This window comes from Oryctolagus cuniculus, chromosome 13, assembly GCF_051225735.1.
Source record: "Oryctolagus cuniculus isolate XC-2025 breed Fujian yellow rabbit chromosome 13, ASM5122573v1, whole genome shotgun sequence".
NCBI classification, from domain to species: domain Eukaryota; kingdom Metazoa; phylum Chordata; class Mammalia; order Lagomorpha; family Leporidae; genus Oryctolagus; species Oryctolagus cuniculus.
The window spans coordinates 67,733,590-67,739,080 of record NC_142879.1 but is presented as its reverse complement, the minus strand read 5'-3'; positions in this window follow the sequence as shown (position 1 = coordinate 67,739,080).

Here is a 5,491-nt window from a genome sequence, read left to right as displayed (position 1 = left end):
GGCTGATTATCTACATCATCTCTTGTGAGAAGTTTAGCAGTGAGATAAGGTTCTTCCTGCCTCATCCTGGAATCTCCTTAGCCTAATTGTCTGTGCTGGGATGTCTCCATTCATATGTTTAAGTGTAAACAAAAGGGGCGACTGCCTGTGGCTGGCCACAACTGATGCCATAAACAAGAGTATCAATTTGTTAAGTCAACAACAGGAGTCACTGTGCACTTACTCCTCATGTAGGATCTTTGTCCTTAATGTGCTGTACATTGTGATTTAAAACTATAACTAGTACTCAAACAGTATTTTTCACTTTGTGTTTCTATGTGGGTGCAAACTGTTGAAATCTTTACTTAATATATACTAAACTGATATTCTGTATATAAAGAGAAACGAAAATGAATCTTGATGTGAATGGAAGGGGAGAGGGAGTGGGAAAGGGGAGGGTTGCGGGTGGGAGGGAAGTTATAGGGGGGAAGCCATTGTAATCCATAAGCTGTACTTTGGAAATTTATATTCATTAAATAAAAGTTAAAAAAAAGAAGAAGAAGGGCTTTGAAAGGCTACTGCATGTACCACGGAGAATCCCGACAGCAATGCACGTACCCAGAACCAGACTCATGCAGGAAAAACCCACCAGGGCCCTGGGCTTGCCCTGTTCCTTGATCTGTGGGCTCCGCTGAAGCAGGAGACAAAGTTTCAGGCAGATGGATAGAGTGGCTTGGCTAAGCATCGAAGGAATGCCACTTTTCAACAAAAAAAATTAGAAAGAATTCAAAGAAGGAGTTGTGCTGTGGTGCAGTGGGCTAAAGCCCCGGCTTACAGTGCCAGCATCCCACCTGGGCACCAGTTCCTGTCCCGCCTGCTCCACTTCCAATCCAGCTCCCTGCTAATGCACCTGAAAAAGCAGCAGAGGATGGCCCAAGTGTTTGGGACCCTGCACCCACTTGCGAGACCAGAAGAAGCTCCTGGCTTTGGCCTGACCCAGGCCCAGTCATTGTGGCCATTTGGGAAGTGGACCAGCAGGTGGAAAATTCTCTCTCTCTCTCTCTCTCTCTACTTCTCTCTGTAACCCTGCCTTTCAAATAAATAAAATAAATCTTTAAAAAATGCATACAAAGAAAAAGAATCAGATGACCCATTCATAGGAAAAGTAAATTACCAGAAACTATCCCTCAGGAACCCCAGACATTGGACTTGCTGAACAGGTTTTAAATGAACTAACCCAAATATGTTCAACCAGCTAAAGGGAATCATGACAAAGAACTAAAGGAAACAAGAACAATGAATCCATAATGGAGAAATTCAACAAAGAGATATAATTTTATAGGAATCAGATAGAAACTCTGGAGTTGAAAAGTACAGTGGCTAAAATTTTAAAAATTGAAAAGATCAATAAATTGGCAAATTTTTAACTACACTGAAAAAAGAGTGAAGATGTAAATAAAGTCAGAAGTGAAAGTAGCTTACTACTATGGACCTTAAAGAAAAGGTTATAAGAAAATACTATGAACAACTGTATGCCAACAGTTTAGATAATCTAGGTGAAATTAACTAACTCCTAGAAGCATGTAAATTACCAAAAACAACTCAAGAAGAAATAGAAAACCCAAACAACCAAATAAAAAGTGAGGAGATTCTATTAGTAATTTAAAAAAAAAAGAAGAAAACCTCCTCCCAAAGTAGAAGCAGATGGCTTCAATTTGATGATTTTCTTTGAACCTTTGAAGAATTAACAGCAATCCTCAGGCTGGCGCTGTGGCATGGTGGGCTAAGCCTGTAGTGCTGAAATCCCATATGGGTGCCAGTTCAAGTCCTGGCTGCTCCTCTTCTGATCCAGCTCTCTGCTATGGCCTGGGAAAGCAGTGAAAGGTGGCCAAAGTGCTTGGGCCCCCCGCATGCAAGTGAAACACCCAGAAGAAGCTCCTGGCTTCTGGCTTCAGATCAGCTAATCTCCAGCTGTTGCAGCCATCTGGGGATGAACTAGTGGATGGAAGACGCTTCTCTCTCTCCCTCTCTCTCTCTCTCTCTCTCTCTCTCTCTCTGTAATTCTACCTCTCAAATAAATAAATAAAATTTTAAATGAATAATTTTTTTTTGGACAGGCAGAGTTAGACAATGAGAGAGAGAGACAGAGAGAAAGGACTTCCTTCAGTTAGTTCACCCCCCAAATGACCACCACGGCCGGTGCGCTGTGCTGATCCGAAGTCAGGAGCCAGGTGCTTCCTCCTGGTCTCCCATTCGGGTGCAGGGCCCAAGCACTTGGGCCATCCTCCACTGCCTTCCTGGGCCACAGCAGAGAGCTGGACTGGAAGAGGAGCAGCCAGGACAGAATCCGGCGCCCCAACCGGGACTAGAACCCAGGATGCCGGCGCCACAGGCGGAGGATTAGCCTAGTGGCGCTGGCCGATGAATAAAATTTTTTTAAAAAGCACCAATCCTCCTCAAACTCTACTAAGAAACAAGAGAGAATACTTCTGAGAACTGTTTTAACTCACTACACTTCTGACATCAAATGTGTGGATTCTCCAAGCACCAATCAGATGCCCTACAATTCAATTCCAACACTAAACCTGGAGTTAGTTTCACAACCTGTAAGTTCAAGGCCTCAGTCCACAAGACTGCATCCACTTCAGGCACTAATCATGAGTCCACTGCCTTCTAGCTGACCACTTAAGAACCAGGGGCTCCCAGGTCTCCCCACCCCAGTCTGGATACTTTTCTAGAATGACTAACAGAACTCAAGGAAGTTCTTTACTCATTATTAATTTGTTTAAAAGGACACAACTCAGGAATAGCCAAATGGAAGACATGCAAAGGGCAAGGCATGCGGGACCATTCAGTTCAGCATTTCCATGCCCGAGCACCTCACCAGCCAGCAGTGTTAGGAAACTGGCGCTGTTGTAGCCAGATGGCAGCATGGCCCAGCTACCTGAGCCAGGCTCCACCCCCATCCTAATGGGATTCGCTGCTCCTGCTTCCCTGCCCGCCCTCAGGCTGTTAGACCCTCTGAGTGAGGATGCTAACACATCGAGAGGCACACCCCAAAGACTCAGAGTCCAGACCGGCTGATGCAAAAGCAAGAGGATTTATTCGGCATCTGCACAGACGGGCCTCCCGAACTCGGGAGTCCAGAGAGCGCCCCCAGCACAGAGCCACACGGTTTATATACCCGCAGTGACCAATCAAAAGCACTATAGCGTCCATGCACACAGCAGTCCAATCCGTGAGCTGATCATGTGAAAGGCATGCGCCTTCTGTCCAATCAGCGAGCTGATCATGTGAAAGGCATGCGTCCTCTATCCAATCAGCGAGCTGATCATGTGAAAGGCATGCGTCCTCTATCCAATCAGCGAGCTGATCATGTGAAAGGCATGCGTCCTCTATCCAATCAGCGAGCTGATCATATGAAAGGCATGTGTCCTCTATCCAATCAGTGAGCTGATCATGTGAAAGGCATGTGTCCTCCATCCAATCAGCTACGGGATCACATGGGAGGCATGCACCTCATCGCCATTTTGTTGTTTACTTCTTCAGCAGTTCCTTTCCCTGTCAGCGTCATCTTGTTCACCCTGAGGGGGATGACGTCTTGCTCCCTTCGATCCCCTGGAGGGAGAGCAGCGTCCCACTTCCCACACCGTTATCTGAGTATTAGGAGCCAGGCGCAAGTGTCTCAGCTAGCTAAGCATAGGGTCCCTTATTTTTATAGCTGCACCTAATTTTAGCTCTGGGGGAAAAAGTTTAGGGCTATAATTTTTAAACTTTAATTTTATTTGGGGCAAAGGTGACTTCTTGTTTATAATAGCGTTGGCTTAAGTCACTCCATCTTGGTTTGATTTTAAGGTTCTTCAAGGCAAAGTTTTAAAAGGGCCTGTTCCTGCACACCTGCTCTCTTGCCCCTTCTCTCTTGCTCTCTCTCGGTTCCTCTCTCTAGCCTCCTCCTCTGGTCTCTTGGCTCTGCTCTCCTCTCTCTTCTCTGCTCTCTCTTCTCTCCTTGCTAGCTCTTCTCCTCTCTGTCTCTCTCTCTTACAGTCTCCTTCTCTCTTTTTCCTTCGCCACCCCTTCACTCCAGTCTGTAGGGTGTTCCCCAATAAACCCTTTCCCTTACTCCGGTGTCCGGTGTGCTTTGCAACGGCTAACATTAAGATATAACAAGCAGCTCCCCACACCTAGTCATTTAGGTCATTTAGCGTGTTCACGATGGCTTTGTTACACAGGTCCAATTGATTAAACCATTAGCTACTAGTGATTTAGTAACCTTCTGGGAAGTGAAGATGGGGGCTGAAAGTTCCAACCCTCTAATCAGGCCGCAGTGTTCCTGCCTACTCGCCCCTATCCTGAAGCACCCCTCACCCCCAGAACTGGGGTCACTGGCCACCTCATTAGAGAACCAGAGACACTTGCATCACTTCAGAGATTCCAAAAGTTGTAAGAGCTTGGGATATCAAACAAGGACCAAGAGCATGTATTTCCTTATTTGTATTCCATCACAACTTGCTGCCATACCTCATGAGTCTCTTCATTTCACTTTAGAAACTGAGATTCAGCTCTCAGTGAAGTACACACTGAAAGCTAAAAACAATCACGAATCGGGGTGGGGTGCAGCCCTTTCCCAGGATCTGAAGAGAAGCAAGGGTTCACACGCTGGAGTTGGGTTTACGAGCTGCAACTGTCCTCTCTTTCTGAGGTTCTAGTATTTTATTATCTTTCTGTTAATTCCATTTCCTTTCTCTAATTTATCCAAGTTCACTATTCAGACAATTGCTTTTGTCTTCAAAATGTTGACCTGCCACATTTCTATCTTGAGTTAATTTGCATTTAGATAGCTTTAAAAAAATGTTTTTTGCCCATACATCTGTAGCCAATGGATTTTCAATTAGGCCCAAGACTATTCAATGGAAAAAGGGCAATCTCGTCTACAAACAGTGCTGGGACAACTGGATACCCACGAGAAAAGAATGAATTTGGACCCTGACCTCCCTGATTTAGGATGAATAGGCAGACAGCTACATAGGTCTGATGAGCTGGAAGTCCACAAGGCCCAAATGTAATTCTATCTTCCCACTTGTCCATCAAAATGCCCCTTCCCAGGATGCACCTGCTTCATCCTAAGTGGAATGCCATGAAAATATGGAAATTAAGCTCCAGGCAGAACTTGGGGAGGTATCACTAAATTCCTTGGGTGGCTTCACATCTATGGAGGTACCACCCTAACCACCTGCAACATCAAGGGAGGCAGCTTCTCACCATGGACCGTGGCTGGAGGTGCTGCACAGGTGCAGTCTCTTTTCCCTCTCTCACCCCTCCTGCCTTTGGGCAATTCTCTAGCCCACTGCCTGCTCGTGACACTCATGATAGATATTTCTCTGTTGTGAGGCAACTCATGCTCACGTGTGCCTGTGTGTTAATTTTCTCACCTTTTGAATAAATTCTGTTTTCACTTATTTACATTATACATGTCTGCACTGGAGGGCTTGTCTGTGCAAGGCAAGAGCCTGGA